General features: G+C 41.2%; 1 protein-coding gene across 1 annotated transcript in view; it reads right to left on the reverse strand.

Moving 5' to 3' along the window:
• LOC149089023 (transcription initiation protein SPT3 homolog) overlaps window positions 1-17061 on the reverse strand; it is a 203024-nt gene that overhangs the window by 88083 nt on the left and 97880 nt on the right. The window lies entirely within an intron of this gene.

Consider the following 17061-nt stretch of genomic DNA (forward strand, 5'->3'; position numbering starts at 1 on the left):
ACTACACCTTTTCCGGAATGACCCTCCAGGCCCAACCGTGGACACCTCTCCTCTTGGATTTGAAAGCCGTGGTCGAGAGCATCTCAGGCCATGACTACAACTTTGTTGTCGTCAACCGATACTCTGATGGAACCAAGAGCATCTCCCCGCATTCCGATGACGAATCACAGCTCGTCAAAGATTACCCCATCGCTTGCCTCTCCCTGGGCGCTGAAAGAAAGCTCGTGTTCTCTCGACGGGGGCACCAATCCGTGGACCGAATCCTGGAACACAACAGCCTGCTGACGATGCTACCTCCAACCAACCAGCTGTGGCGTCACGCGATACCTAAAGACCCAAAAGTAAAAGACGTCCGACTCAGCCTGACGTTCCGGAAAATGGTTTCGAGTAACAAGCGCCCATCACCGAACACTCAACCACCATCGGCTAAGAGATCTCGCAGCAGTGGATTCAATAAGGAAGCGCCGCCTCCCAACATCTTTCACGTGAAGGAGAACTTTTTCGTCAGCGTCGTGATCTTCAGTGGTGAAGTGCGCGTACATATTCGAGAATTTTTCGAACGCGATGGACTCATGCACCCAGCTAAAAATGGAGTGACTCTTTCGCCGTACGTGTGGGAATGTTTGAGAACCGAATTCTCTCGTCGTACTATGCTGCAACGCGTTGATAGAACTTTCCTAGTGTCGGAGAACCTGATCGTGGACTACAGCGGTGATGATGTGCTAATTCAAACTCTACATCGCGGGGACAACAAAATTTTCAAGTGCTCCGAAAACCCCCTCAAAATGACTTTCCAGGCAATCGAGGCACTCTTCTGGAGCGAGGATGATAAACCACTTCATACCGTGATCAGTGAGCTCGTGCAGAAAACGCTCTGCTTGGACTATCTGAAAGTGTGTGTGCGCGAAAACCAAACTAAAGGAACGAGTTCTATGGATATCACCGACATTTTGGCTAAATTGGTGAGTGAAAAACTTTTTGCTAGCATCGAAAAAATTGTTGACTGCCATGGGTGTTCCATGGGATATGCTAATCAGTTGGGTCATGAATGTCTGCAGTTGAATGATAATTTAATGTTTTATAAATATTTTGATCATGCTTTAACCCTGATTGACTTTCGCGAAGTCGCTAAAACTCTGGCGGAAAATTACGATGTAGCGGAAAAATGTTTTAATGCGATTGATTTTGATGTTTTGAAATCTAAGATAGAAGAAATTTATTTGAAATAAATGAAAATCATATAAAATGACTTTGTATTTTATTGCTCCTTTGGTTTATTTTTACTTTTCAGCTTGGACATACAAAAGTTTATTTGTGACTTGAAAAAAATTTTATTTTAAAATTAATGAAACGATTCATCTTTGTTTAGTTTAGAAAATAAAGTTTAATTTAGGAATGAAAAAATCATCAGAAAATAAAGTTTAATGTAGGAAAGATCCCCAAGTTAGAAAAAAAAAAAAAAGTCTGAAATTAAACGATAATTTGGGAAAGATCCTTCTCTTTGGTGATATCTTCGAAGTGACGTTATGGGAAAATCTTGGGATAGAAAAAAATTAAGTTAGAAAATGCATCCCTCCAAAAAATAACAAAGTCAGAAAATAAAGTTTAATTTAGGAATGACCCCTCTTTGAAATAATCTCATCACTTGGGAAGTCAGAAAATAAACGATAATTTGGGAAAGAGTTGAAAGAACGGTAATGAACTTTAAATTTCCCAGGGTGTTGAGAAAAAAAAAAAAACCAAGTCAGAAAATAAAGTTTAATTTAGGAGCAAATTTTTTCTAAGTCAGAAAATGAATTCAAAAGTTTAATTTAGGAATGAAAAAAAAAAATCATTAGAAAAATAACTAAGTCAGTAAAAAAACAATAATTTGTGGAAGAAAAGATTAATTTAGGAATGACCCCTCTTTGAAATAATCTCATCACTTGGGATGGAAAAAAAAAATTTAGGAGCATCCCTCCAAAAAAAAAAACAAGTCAGGAAATAAAGTTTAATTTAGGAGCAAATTTTTTCTAAGTCAGAAAATGAATTCAAAAGTTTAATTTAGGAATGTTCCCTGAAAAAAATCATCACTTGGGAAATAAAGTTTAATTTAGGAATGACCCCCCTGAAAAACGATAATTTGGGAATGACATCATAGGCAAGAACGATAATTTAGGAATGACGTCATAGGAAGCGCCATCTAGCGAGCCTCAACAAGTGCGAAGCACCCATTTGTTTGATGCGCAGCAAGTGGGGAGCCCTATTGTTTGATGCGCAGCAAGTGGGGAGCCCTATTGTTTGATGCGCAGCAAATGCGCAGTCCTATTGTGCACCAAAACCGCTAAAATCACCCTACTTATGGTGTATAAGAAAGATTTTTTTAGAAACTATGATAGTTGTGGAGGGCCTGGATCTTATAGCCATTACAGAATCTTGGGCAAACGATGGGGATGAATCTTTATTTATTTTATTTACAATAACCCCAGAAGGCATGAAATGCACTTACACATCTTTCACATCACACACACACATTTACACACTTTCTTACACATCTCAGAATACGATACTTTTTTAAGGAATAGATCTGATAGGAAAGGGGGTGAAATGTTGATATACGTGAAATCATGTTTGAAGGCGTGCAGAGAAGTGATATTGAAACTATATGGGTTGAGTTTGAAAATAAAAGACGTCATAAGCTTATTGTTGGGGTTTGTTACAATCCGCCGAATAGGGATCAAAACTACATCGCCAAATTTCATGATGAAATTTACTACATGTGTAAGAGTAAGATGGCTATCATACTTCGGGATTTCAATTACCCAGGTATTGATTGGGAGAACCTGTCATCTAGAGATCAGTATGAAAGAGACTTTCTTAAGTTGGTGCTCGAAAATTTTTTGTATCAGCATGTATCAGAAGCCACTAGGGGTACTGCTATTTTGGATTTAGTTCTTACTACTACTACTAACCAGACACGACCCAGGCTCTGTCCCTCTCGGGATATAAGCCTTTTACCCAATCAGGTTGAGTCGCGCTGGGCGGGAATCAGGGGCGCCGGGCCAGGGCGCCACCCGGAGAATATCCGGAAGGCACCCCCCCCGGCGCCCCCTACCCTCTATCCATGACTACAGTCGCCAACAAGCTCCATGCACGGCCCTCAGGGCATCTGAATAAGCAGCCCCCCTCCGGGCAGCCACCAGGAGGAGCCCACAAGCCCGAGCAACAGCCCGGAGCACCCTCATCCAGATCCCCGGGACCCAACCGCAAAAACCCCTGGATTTTAATGACAGAAAAAATATACAATATATACATATACACAATATGCATCACACAGTCATCTATTTACATGTGACCGATCCGCCCACGCGACAGCTGCCCCTGTAAGGCGCGGAGTCTTTATGTGTTCTGTTCGTTTTCAAAGTCCGAAGACTCCTCCTCTGAGGAAAGTGCCCTGCAGTATCTTGCTCTTTGCGATCGAGGCGGCTTTCCGTCGGGGATGAATGTTCTCTCGTCTGTTGTTATCCTCTCCATCAATCTTCCAATTTTTTCTTTTCGGTCAGTTCTTTTAAACAACTCGGCTCTCCAAAGGGCCAAGTTTTCTTGTGTAGGCTTCCCGAAGTGAAATTTCTTGGTCAGTGGGCATTCAGTGGCATAGTACAATGGTGTTCCCACCATTCCACATCTGCAGGCGTCTGTACCCCGAAGGTGGAATCGCTTGAGGTATGCAGGGAATGGCCCATGTTCTGTGAAGAACAAGATCATTGCTCTTGACCACCCCTGATCTTGGAGCCTCACCCTCGGAAGTACCTGGTGGATCTTTCTCCCTGTTTTATCGTTGCTGTCCCACTGCACCTGCCACTGCCTTAGAAGATGTTGTTTTATCTTTGCCTTCGCCCAAGACCTTGGAAATGGAATATTTCGATTGACTTCTGGTCTTTCTGTTGCTGCTTTCGCAAGAGCATCAGCTTCCTCATTACCCCAGTTCCCCTCGTGGGCTTTAACCCAGGAGAGGGCGATACCGGGGTTATTAATGAGAATCTTCCTGACTGCTCTTGAAGCGTACGTTTTGGACAACGGATTTGTGACTGCATGCAGCGAAGAAAGCGAGTCCGTGTATATTTTGACTGGAGGGTTTAATTCCTCTGCCTTCCTCGTTGCCTCTAGAAGAGCCAGCATCTCTGCCTGGAACACGGAAGCCTCTGCGTTAAGCTTATGTGCCCACTTGCTGATTATTTTGTTGCCTTCCGTAATGACGTAGGCTGCTGCAGTTCCGTCTTTAGTCTTTGAGCCGTCCGTGTAAATTACTGTCGGCGTTAGCTGTTTGTCATGGTGTAAGCTGATCTGTCCGTCTTTTACCTCTACTGCTGGGTGTGAGGACCATCCGATCTCTCTCTGTTCAATTTGCGAATGCTCTATGCGCTCGTTGTTGACTGTGATAGGCCGATTGAGTCTCGTCAGCAGTGCCATTTTTGCTTCAGACTCTATCCAATGCCCGAGGGGGGCCAGTCCTGTTATCACCTGTAGAGCGTTTGTTGGTGCCGTGCAGTATGCCTTGGTGATATAGAGGAGAAAGCTCCTCTGAACCGAGTCTAGTTTTTTCTTTACTGCCTTGGTGAGCTTGGAACCCCAGACTGGGGCACCGTAGGCCAGCATCCTCTGTATCACCGATACATATAAGGTGCGACGCATGGCACTGGTTATGCCCCATCTTGAGCCTGCACAGCTTAACAACTGTGGGAGAACTTTATTAACTTTATCAGCTTGTAGCCTCACGTGTTCCCGGAATTTGAGTTTCGGATCTATGTAAACTCCTAAGTATTTGAGAAGGTCAGTACGTTCGATAGGAGACCCATCAATCTGGAGCCCTGATGAGGTCTTGGACGATATCCACAGATATTTTGACTTTTCTGACGCCACCTCAAGCCCGTGTTCCGTCATCCAGTTGTTGATCTGTTCGAGTACTTCTGACGCGAGCGTCTCCGTTCTACCTTCCGTGGGGCTGCTGACCAAGATGGCAATATCATCAGCGAACGCCTGGACTTTCACGATTTCATTTCCCCGGCCTGGCCATCTCATCTTCAGAAGGTGGTCAATTACAGCGTTCCAGAGCATTGGACCAGAGCAAGATCCCTGTGGACATCCTTTAGATAGCCTATGTGTCGCTAGTCCCGCTGTAGTCTGAAGTGCCACTCTTCTTCCCTGAAGAGTGTGGCACATTATTTTGGCAAGCTGTTCTGGTATCGGCATATCTTCGAGTCTTTCTCTGATGATGTTATGTCTCAGTGCATCAAACGCTCCTTTAATATCCAAGGAAATGAGCACGATATCCTGTTTTTTCGCCCTTTGTTTGACGATCACCTCCTTAATAGCCAGGAGGGCTTGTTCTGCAGAACGTCCCTGTCGAAATCCGAATTGGTTTTCATTCCACCATCGTTTTGCCTCTGTGTGATAAATTATTCTCTGAGTTACAATTTTTTCCAAGACCTTTCCAATGGTAGGCAGAAGATGGATAGCTCTATATGAGGTGATGTCGTCAGGATCCCTGCCCTTTTTGAGTATAAGAAATATTTTCCCCAATTTGAAGTGAGATGGAAATATACCCAGCTCCAGGCATCTGTTGAACAAAGTTCTGAGCAGTTGGGGAAATTCTTTGTTGATGGCTTTCAAGAGCTTATTATTTATGCCATCATGTCCCGGGGCCTTCTTGTCACTTAACCCTTTTATGATTCTTGTTATTTCCGCCTTCGAAATTGTCGGCTCTTTTGTTGTCTCTTCGCCTGATGTTGTGGCACAAACTATCTGACCTGGGTCTTGATGCGGATCTGTATCATCCTCCGGAAATAATTGTTTTAGCTGTTCTTCCGCAGCCTTCAATATCGGAAGGTTTTTTCCCACTGGCATAATCAACTGTGGGTGCCTCATTCGTCTCCTCACCGTTGCCTTATAAGTCGTCCCGAAGGGATCAGTCGCTTCTGTGCAGAATTTCCGCCAGCTGTCCCTCTTGGTCTTTTTTAGAGCTTTGTAGTACACTTTTCGATATTCTCTGTACGCCTGACAAGCTGCTATCTTTGCTTCCCCAAGGGCCTTTTTGTATCTTTTTTTCTTGGCTCTGAACTTTTTTCGCATAATATCAAGCTCTTGATTCCACCATGGAGTTACTGTTTTATTAGGTTGCCTTATTGTCTTGAGCTTTTTATCAGCTGCCTGTTTGATTTTGGCAAAAGTCTGGTCTACGGCTTGCTCTAACTCTTCCTCGTTCCTGACCTGTTGGAGCATTTCAACTAGCCGTGTTATGTCGGGTTTGATGTATCGAAGAAAGTTGTCAATTCTCCTACGTGAATTAGAGTATTTGGCAGTTGGATCCGATCTGGGTTTGTCGTAGATCTGAATGATCAGGCACTTGTGTACACTGAGTTCCTCCTCATGATCGATTGACCAGTCTATCCGATCCAGTGGAGCATATTCGTTGGCTAATGTGACATCTGGACTCCCCTCTTTTCCGTCATGGTGATATGTCGACTCCCCATTGTTTAAGATCGACAGATTCATAGATCTTATGAAATCCAGTAGCTTTACACCTCTGGGTCTTGTCAGTTTGTAGCCAAGCAATGTGTGTGCCCCATTGAGGTCTGCTCCAATGATACTAGGTACTCTTCCCGCACTTTTGATAATCGCCTGTAGTTCGATTGTTGTATGTTTGAGTCTGGCATATGGGGAGGAGTACGCCGAAGTGAAAATGTACTCATTGGAGTAAAGGCTGATTTTGATTGCTACACTGTTCTCAAGGACTGAGAATGTGGTGCCTTGTATTTGTCCATTTGGTATAACAATAGCCGCTTTGCAGTTGCGGGAGCTCCATCTAGCCCATTTGCTCGGTATTCCCTTCAGTATGTCGTTATGCGCCCATGGTTCCTGCAGAAGAGCAATGTCTATCTTATGCTCATCTATGTATTTTATGAGCTGGAATGTCGTTACAATGCATCGATTACAATTGAATTGAAGGATTTTTATACCTCCTTGGTCTCCATCTGATTTAACCGTTGTTGCAGAGGAATGCCCATGTACTGCTACCGGATTCTGTGGACCCATATGTGTACCGTTGTTATTCATTTTTGTTGTTTTTCTTGTTTAAATCTTCAATAGCGCCTTACTTGTGATCCTTTCTGTCTAACGACTCCTCCTGAATACCACTGTTCTTATCGGCTTTTCATTTTCCGGTCGAGTCCTGCCTGGTATTGTTACCCTTATATTTGTCGCTCCACTCCTTTCGGTGTCGTTGGTTACTATTCGTGAAATTATTTGGTAACCGTCGTCTATGCTACCCTTTTCTTCTTTCCTGATGAAGGGAAGCTGTCTGCATCCTCGTTTATTTAGGTCTTCTCTACCTTTTTCGAAGTCTTTATATCCTGAGGTTGCATGTCCCGCGCTTTTGTTCCAGTTCTTTCCTTGTCGATGTACCTCTCCTCTGCCTTTATCACTGAAAAAAGTTGTTCTCCACCGTCTCTCTCTTCTGACGTCCGTTCTTTGCCATCTGCCAGAGGTTTCTCTTTTGAAAACTGGGCAACTTATCGCTGAAGCACTGTGACCAGTTTCGAACCTGCTACCTTTTTCCTGGTTGCTCAGCAAGCAATTGATGCACCTCCGCTTGTTGCTTTGACATCTTGAGGTCTCATGTCGTTCTGCACATCGTGCACATCTGGGGGTCTCGGCTGGTGCAGTCTCTAGCGTGATGCTTCATCGACTGGCATCTAAAGCATCTCGGGGAGGGCACGAACCTCTTGACCCCTACTCTCTTTCTTTTCAGCCACATGATTCCCTCGTCCAACATTTTTGTTAGTCTTTTGTTGACATTCACCTCCAGAATTATGTGACTTTGATTTTTTGCTTGTGCCCACAACTGGAATTTGTACTCCACCTCCTCTTTACGTTGTTCCAGTTCCCTTGCCGTGTTATCCAACAGCTCTTGGATGTCGTCTTCGCTATTAAAGTTTTTAACCATTAGAAGCTCTCTTCTGGGTCTCGGCGGTCTGATTGTCATCACGTCGTTCAGTTCTTTTATGTTGAGTATTTTGCCTGGTAGTTCCTTGGCATCTTCTTCTTCACTCAAATCCACTGCATACCCTCTCTGTGTCTCTCTGATTCGAAGTATTTTTCCGGTTAACTCTAGTTTGTCTTTATTTACCCTAAGGACCAGAGGAAGATCGTCTTTGTCTTCCAAATTTCTCGGGAATAGCAGTAGTGTGTGAACTTGTGCCCCTTCTCTTGCCACTCTTGCATATGATGCTGTCTCACAGTCTCTCGTATCGAAAGGGTTTGCCATTGCCAGAAGTTTTTTCTGGATGTTCGTTAACGCTGTTTTGGGCTGTTCATTTTCTACTGTTCGAAGTGATCTTCCATTATAGTCAGCCCATTTCACTCTTCTTTTACTTTTAATGGGTGATAACACCTGATTCTCCTCTACTATCTCTCCTTCTTCTATGGGTTCTTGCATCTCTGTCTCTGGAGCTAGCCCCGTTGTCTTTTCTGATTTTTTGTTTGACTCTTCCGTCTCTTTTCCCTCGCCAACTTCCTCCCTTCCTGTTGAATGTTGTTGATTCGTCTGAGTTTTTTCCCCATTTACATTCAATCCATGAGTCTTCTTTTTGTCTTTGTCTTTGCTTGGCACGAAAATATTATGTCTTACTCCCCATCGTACCCAATCCTCTATTCCGGGGCTTTCAGTTTTCCTTGATATGTTCATTTTCTCGTTGAGTCTCGGGAAATCATTATCAGCTGTTTGGGTGCCTTGGCTAAATTTAACCACCCTCATCTCCACCTGTATTCCTACATGTCTTGCATGTCTTTTCTCTGAATCCGTCCCCCATACCATATCGTAAGTTGTCGCCTCGTCCTCACTCGGCTTGTTCCTATTTGTTTTTATGGCTGGGATCTCCTCGTGCTCTACCTGTTGTTCCATCTTTGTATTGTTATCTGTTCTGTCCTTCGATTCTGTTTCTCCCTTATGAGTCACCTCAACTTGGGCTTGCTTGTTTGGTAAGCACGTTCGCCTTGTTTCCTGTTCCTCAGTTATTGTAGAGATATCAATATCTCTTTCAAGCCTGATGTCTTTGTCGTCTGCTGGGGTGCTAGTCATTCGTTCAGATTCCCCACACGCTTTTGCCATATCTATAATATCACTGATAAGTGATTTAATGTCACTGTGGTACTTTTGCGGTATCGGGAATTTCCCATGGCCCGTTCTTTCTGTTAACAAGTTCCAGAGTTCGTTGGCTGGTGCAACATCAAAGTTATGTGAGCCGCTGTCTTCTTCCTCCACCAATTCTCTCTTGCCGCTCTCCCCTGATGTCGATGACCAGCTTGCCCTGAGGTTCCAGGAAACTCTAGAACCCTGTGCATCTTGCTCTGTTGTGTTGAGATTATTTTTGTCGTAATCTGATGTTGGAGAGGATGGCTCTGGTTCAGATGATACTGAGATATCCCTACCTCCGTCGTTGCAGTCTCCAGAGCTCCATCTCAGTGCTCTGGGTTTCGCCCCCTTGTTGTATTCCCCGTCATCAGACATGTTGAAATGTTCGCAGAAACTCCGGATCCCCCGAGCTTCCTTGTGGCTGACCCTCTTCTTCTTGATGCCTCTGGCTTTCGTTAGTCGTGGAGTCTCCGTTAAACTCTTGCTTAATCCGGATACTCTTGCTGCCCTGTGTGATGGCACTGGTTTGTGTAACCTGTCCATAGTAGCCTCTGATCTGAGATTATGCTCTGCTCCCAAGATAATAGAAATTTGCTGTATAGAAAAGTTTATTGTTCCGACTCAAAGTTTATACCAGCTTTGCTGGTCTGATTCCCACCTGAATATTCCACTGAAAAAGTCTTCTTCGGCACGGATGTTCGCCCCTGGTGGATTTTGCAGATAGTCCCGATTTTAGAAGAGAAATATGAAAATGCACAACAAATACGGGACAGTGAAAGAATTTATGCAAATATATAAGTGTATATATAAAAAGAACCTAGAGAATTGAACACTAAAAAAAAAAAAAAATTTACAGTAGAGCACAAAAAGCTGAACATATTTGTCAACCGTTTCAACATATTCAAAGAATTTTTCTCCACGGTAAAAAGTCTCAAAATGCAAAACAATGTTATAGATATTCAGAATATACAAGAGATTCCAATAATATTATATTAGATCCATGAAATCAGCTCTTTTTAAATTCGTCCCGATTTTGAACAGAAAATATGAAAAGGGACAAGAAAACGGAACAAAATCGTGAAATTTCTAAAAATGAGAATATAAAAAATTGTCCGATTTAACAAAATCAAATATGGTCTGCAATATTTACGGGACGAGAGTATCATAAACAAGAAACGATTTTTAGGCCAACACACCACTGACCTGTTTAACCAAAATGAACTCTGACCACGTTTCGTCCAAAATGTCGATTTGAAAATCACGATATAAAAGTGACATCTATACAATCATTACACTTTTCTGAACAAGAAATCAGATTTTAGGAGAGCCAGATCTTTTATCAGTATGATTATTAAAAGATTTAGTTCTTACTAGTTCTGAGGATCTAGTTGAACATGTTTCGGTGGGGGAAGAGTTTTGCTCCAGTGATCATCGTATCGTCAGATTTCACTGTAACTTTTCCTCGGGTAAGGTTGATAACAAAAGACTGGTTCCTTGTTTTCGGAGAACTAACTTTGATGTTTTGAGAAGAAGGTTAGCGGAAGTTTTCAAAGACCGGTTGGAATCAGTAGGGGTGGTAAGTCAATGGGAAGAATTTAGTACGAAGCTGTCCTCTGTTTTGCACGACGTCATACCCTTTGTTCGAAAAAAGCGTGTTTGTACATCACACCTTCTATGGTTCACGGATAGCGTGTGGAACCTTTATCTTGAAAAGAAAAGAGCATTCAGAGAGTATAAAAGTGGACGAGGTGACCTATCATTGTTTACTGATAAAAGAAGACTGTTGAAGAAAGCGATAACGGATAGTAAAAAGGAAGTTGAATCTAGGTTGGCAGATAACATTGGCTCTGACCCAAAATCATTTTTTCGATACGTCAATAATGGATGTAAGGGGACAGTTGGCCCCCTCTCGATAGGAGGCTCTAAGGTAGAGAGCAATGTAGGCATGTGTAGTGCTTTCAATGACTTTTTCGCGTCGGTTTTTAATGGAGATAATGATATTCGATATACGGGTGTTGCATGGGGTAATAAAACCCTCAACGATATTCAAGTAGAAGACGTGGAGGTCCTAAATCTTCTAAGAAATGTATGTGCAAGCAAAGCACCAGGACCAGATGATATCTATCCCAGGGTTCTCAGGGAATTTGCTAATGAATTGTTGGGGCCAGTCGCTCGGATATACAGGAGTAGTGTTGCTGAGGGTATCGTCCCAAGGGATTGGAAACTTGCTAATGTTGTTCCGATATTTAAGAAGGGTAATAGAGAAGCGGTGTCTAATCATCGTCCAGTGAGTTTGACGAGCTCCCTCTCGAAAATTTTGGAAATTATCATCAAAAGGGAGTTTGTGAAGTGGATAGACGAGATTAATGTATTGTCGGATAATCAGCATGGGTTCAGGAAGGGGAAGTCATGTGTAACTAACCTCCTTTGCTTCTATGATTACGTGACTAGGGCTTTGGGTAAGAGCAAAAATGTCGACGTTGTTTACCTTGATTTCCAGAAGGCATTCGATCGGGTCCAACATGGCAAGCTCTTGAAGCGTTTACACGAGATTGGAATAGGGGCAACTTGCTGAATTGGATAGAATCGTGGTTAAGAGATAGGTCGCAACGAGTTATGGTGAACGGGGAATTCTCTGGTTGGACAGACGTCACAAGTGGAGTTCCTCAGGGAAGTGTCCTTGGCCCCATAATTTTTTCACTTTTTATCGATAAACTCGATCAGGGTATCGATGCGATTACTAGCAAATTCGCAGATGATGTGAAGCTGATGGGGGTAATCGGGAATCAAAATGATAGGGAGTTGCTCCAGACCAACTTAAACAGGATTGCAGCATGGGCAAATGAATGCAGCATGACGTTTAGCGTTGACAAGTGCATGATCGCTCATTTTGGTTCGAGCAACCCACGGATCTCTTGCGAGTTGAATGGTGTCTCTATCCCGGATGCAACTAGCGTCACCGATTTGGGAATTCTCATTGACGAGCGGCTTAGGTTTTCTGAACATTGTTCAGCGGTGGTCAAAAAACCTAATAGAATGCTTGGTCTCATTTTCAAAAAGGTCTCTTCGCGTTCTCCTAAAGTCATTCTTCCGCTTTTTCGAGGCTTAGTTCGTCCTGGACTGGAGTATGCTGTAAGGTTTTGGAGACCATACCTACAGAGGGACATAGACTTGGTTGAAGGGGTGCAGAGAAGAGCTACGCGTGTCCTTATTGGCACACAGGGCTTGAGTTATAAAGAGAGACTTCATTTCTTGAATATGTTTACATTGGATGAACGCAGGTGTCGAGGAGATATGATCGAAGTGTTCAAAATTTTCAATGGGATGGATAGGATGGACCATGAACATTTAGTGCACGCCAATCGACTGCTTTTACAAGGGGACACCAGTATCGATTGCTAAGGGACAATGCAAGGTTATGGTGTCGCAGGGGGAATTTTTCTCTATGCCGCCCATAGAAGATGCCCATATTTGATAAAATTGTGGCTGATAAAAAGATGCCCATAAAAATATGGGCATCTTTTTATCAGCCACCTCGTTGGGCATTTTGCCTGTTGTGGCGTTGTATTTGTATTTGTATCTTTAATATACTCCTGCTTAATTTTTTTAATGTATTTCTTTAAATTTGTTTCATATTCTTTGTACTCTAATTTGTACGAGATTATAAGAGGGTTTTTTTTTTTGTATTTTCTATAGAGTTTTTTTCTTTATAATTTATTCTTTTTAAAATGTCTTCATTAATCCAGTTTTTTGTATTATTTTTTGGTTTTTGCTTCACAGTGTCAGCCCATAAGTTTGAGTTCAGTGTTAAGATATTCATTAAGTGTTTATATTTGTTTTCGTCACTTTCATCTTCTACAATGTTCTCGAGATTCAGCGTTGAGATAAAAGCTTCGAATTTTTTATAATTAATAATTTTTTGTGTTTACTTCCCTCACTAATACTGTTGGATTGTTTTTGCAAGAAGTCTATGAATCCCAATACTGGATAGTGATCAGTAATCTTAGTTTCGAAGACTGTAAATTCCTGTGCAGTGTTTTGTTTGGATCTATAAAAGAACATGATCAATACAGGTCTGTGTAGTGTGTTTCTCTTGTGATTTTTTCATGTAACGAAAGTAATCCATTTGTTGCCAATATATCAAGATACTGAGATGTACTATTCCTAGTATATAAGTCAATATTAATGTCTCCAACTATTAATAGATTAATAATTGATTAATTCAATTCCTATTAATAGAGAATTAAGATGTAGGATACTTATGGAACAGAAATCTGCGCCTAGAATGAGCTAAAACACCTGGGTGTACGAACATTGTCTGGCTTGGAAAAGGACTCCATGTGACGCGAACATGGCATCCATTTGTCACTGTACGGCTTACGCGACTATAACTTGTGACATCCAACGAACGCGGATGGACCGCTACCAACGGAACTTTAGTTATCGAGTCCAAACGTTCATTTATACTCCTGTGATTGGATTTGTTATTCTGTTTTACAAATTTATATAGATATATACATATGCTGATTTAATAAAATTCCGGATGCACCATCTTTCGGGAACGCTTCGATATCTCTTTGAGGTGGGAAGCAGGGTGTGTCCGGTCCTTCAATGTTCAATGCCTAAAGCCTTCCCTGCTATTAATTCACATGACTGCACACAGAGGCTATTATATATTTTTCAATAAAGGGACCCATAAAAAATTGTGACCAAGGTGTCCATAAAAAATAACGAGGTAGGTAACCCTCCCCCCCCCTCCCAGATGTGGAAGCCCCTAGCTGTCGGTATAACTGCTCTATCTCAAAGCACTATAGCCTGCGTGGGATGACCGTTAAAAAAAGGACAGGTACAGGGCAATTGATTTCATAGGTTTGTTAGATCATCTCGTGTTCTATGATACAGACTAATGTTTCTCATAGTATTCAGATCTTGGAAGGGTCGATCACGGTCCTCTAGAACTGTCGGTTTTGGAATCGGCTATAAACTGTAGATTCCAATACAATCAGGCCCGGAATGTCGGTTTTGGAAACTTAAAAATGTTCTTTGGTACATCAGGCAGTGCTCAGGAGGTGCTACTTATGTTCCAAATCAGAAGTGAGAAAATGACCCACACATGGATGAATATTTACGATGAATATTACCCCCCCCCCGCTGAAATCCTCTTAGGTTTAGCAATTTGGCTATTCAAATTTTTCAGTCAGGGAGCAAAAAATTGAAATAGCCACGACGTTTGGAGATTCAGCACGGATTATTTGGCGGGATCGGTGATTTAACACTCGTTATTTGGCGGCATGGGGGAAAAAATCCTTACTTAGAGAACAGTTTTTTAAACTAAAAAAAAATTGAAATTCTGGTTTTTGTCCAATCAGAACTGCTCCATTAAGGTGCCGCCTTTCAGAATCGAAAACCAACTGTTCGTTCAAACCACCATGCTCGTATCCAAAGTTGGAAAACTCATTTTCAGCCACCACCAATGCACGATCACTGAAATCAAGAAAAGCCCGATAAGAGGTCATGATTTTCTAGGATAAAATCGAGCACAGGAAAAAATCTGTGACCTTTCTTATTCGTGGCCTTTTCTCATTTCGTTACTTTCCGGGATTTCGTCACTTTTCCATGATCGTTGCCACCCCAAATTTACGGACGGCTTGTGCGTCGCAACTCCTGATGGTGAAGGCGGATTCGTCATTGCGGTTTTTCCAGCGCGATAATACGTTCTTTCGTAAACTTTTCTGCTCTGTTAAAGGATACACGAATTTTTCGTTAAGTTCAACCAGTTAGCGAAAATCGAAGCAATTTTTTTTTAAATCAAATAAAATTTATTGTCATCATATAAAAGTACAAAAAAATATGAGAAAAAATAATTAACACAAGGAACGCATAAATCAAAGGAGTCAACTTTTTTTTCGGAAAAAATAGTTTGAAACAGTGATTGAAGATGTTTTTTTTTGTTATGCGGGATGAGCGGCAATTCACATAGATTTATCCCCCGTAGTTTTAAATACGTTGACGGAAGTCTAGGTGCCGAATCCTGGGGAGGGGGCATCAAGCTAATTCCATTTGTGTCCCCGAGAAACACATTTGCGAGGAGGAAAAATGGCGTCATCAAAAAGTCAACTTCTATTGTGAAGGAACTTCAAAGTTTCCTACGGGAAAACTTTGTTTTGGCGCAAAATGGAGCAGACTCGAAAAGAATTTTGGCGTTTTTGTAGCAGAATGTATCAAACGTCGGAAATTGCAGCAGTTTGTAGCAATTGCAGCAGATGTTCCACCTCTATGCATACTCCTGATAAGTCATACCAAGTGCTCAATTATACAGATCATGGAAATGATGCCACCTAGTAGTCGAGTGGTTAGGGAGCTAGCCTCTCACTGTGCGGGTCTGGGTTTGGGAATGGATGTTTACTACTTACACTAATTCCCTAGACGGACCATGCTGATCTCTTGCGAATACGTGATAAAAAAAATTTTTACTAAAAAAATATATATATTTGACAAATAATAAGGTAATCGTGTACCTCGGAACAGTATAAAACTTGAAATTTTCCTAGATTATCTAAGAATACCCAACTTAGGCAGGTATTACACTATAAAAGTTTTATAAAAGTACTTGCATAAAACTTGAAAAATACAACGAATAAGCTGATGGGTTACATTCAAGCCAATCCAACCATTCAGTTTATTGGTTGTATTTTTCAAGTTTTATCAAAGCACTTTTACAAAACTTTTACAGTGTAATACCACCTTTACACTAATTTCTAATACTTCTTTTTTTGCTTTTAAATACAATTTATATTTTAAATTTAAGTTCTGTACATTTCCCCATAAAAACTTCAACTCTATCCACTTCTTCCTTCCATTCCACCTTCGGATTTTTTGGATTTATTGGCACAAGGACCCCATTCGGTCAAACTGCGTTCCACCTTTGGTTATTTCCCAGTCAAATTTGTTGAAAAAAGCAAAGTTTACAGCGTGGGATGGGCCCAACAAAAACTTTTACCAAATGAATTTCCTTAGGAGTAGAGATGAGATAATATTTTATTGTTTATCAGTGCCAGATACAGCAAATGTTAACATCACGTATGTTGTACCTCTAATACAATCACCTAGTATCAAGGGAACTGACAGAATGCTAAAGCATTTAATTTTTCTGTACAAATATAATGTGGAACAATTATGCATTCCATCTCTACGAATACGTTTCTACCGTATATATATTTTGTTTAAATATATTTGTAATATTTTTGTTTAAATATATTAACAATCATATTTGTGTCATTATTTTGATGTTTTTTATTTCCATTTCTGATTTATATTAAAAAAAACTTATATTATTTTTCCCGTAACATTTATCTTTTCTTATTTTTTTAATTTCACCCTGTTTCAAGGTAGAAGACTCCTTATTGTACCTTGGAACATTTTGTTTTTTTCAAAAACCCACATTTCATAATTATAGTAAGAAAAAAAGGTAATTAAAAAAGATAAAAGGTTAAATGTAAATGATGTTTCATACAGTATACAGTTACTAAAAATGAATTCAGTGAAATTTTACGGTGAAAATTGATTGAGAAAGAGAAGTTTGAAAAATAACGTGCCAAGGTGTAACAATCTCCCCTATTTGGTCAGCTGGGTCAAACAAGCATTTTTGTCCCCCCCCCCCCCACTGTTTAGACCTCAGCCCAGACCAGTAACCGTGTGATATCTAAGCACCGGGAAATATTTCCTTTCCTCTCTCCCTTATATAGAAGCCTACGAAAACATTTTTTTGGGCGGCACCACGTTCTCATGATAGTGAAAAACTTATCCAGTAAGCTAACGTTAATGAACGTTTTCACCTTAAACATTCGTTTTAGAACCCAGAGATGTTCAAGAAAGAGAAGGAAAAACCTGAA

This window comes from Pholcus phalangioides, unplaced genomic scaffold (assembly GCF_987345545.1).
Source record: "Pholcus phalangioides strain wild (caught in Gottingen) unplaced genomic scaffold, Ppha-v1.0 ptg000002l_1, whole genome shotgun sequence".
Lineage (NCBI taxonomy): Eukaryota > Metazoa > Arthropoda > Arachnida > Araneae > Pholcidae > Pholcus > Pholcus phalangioides.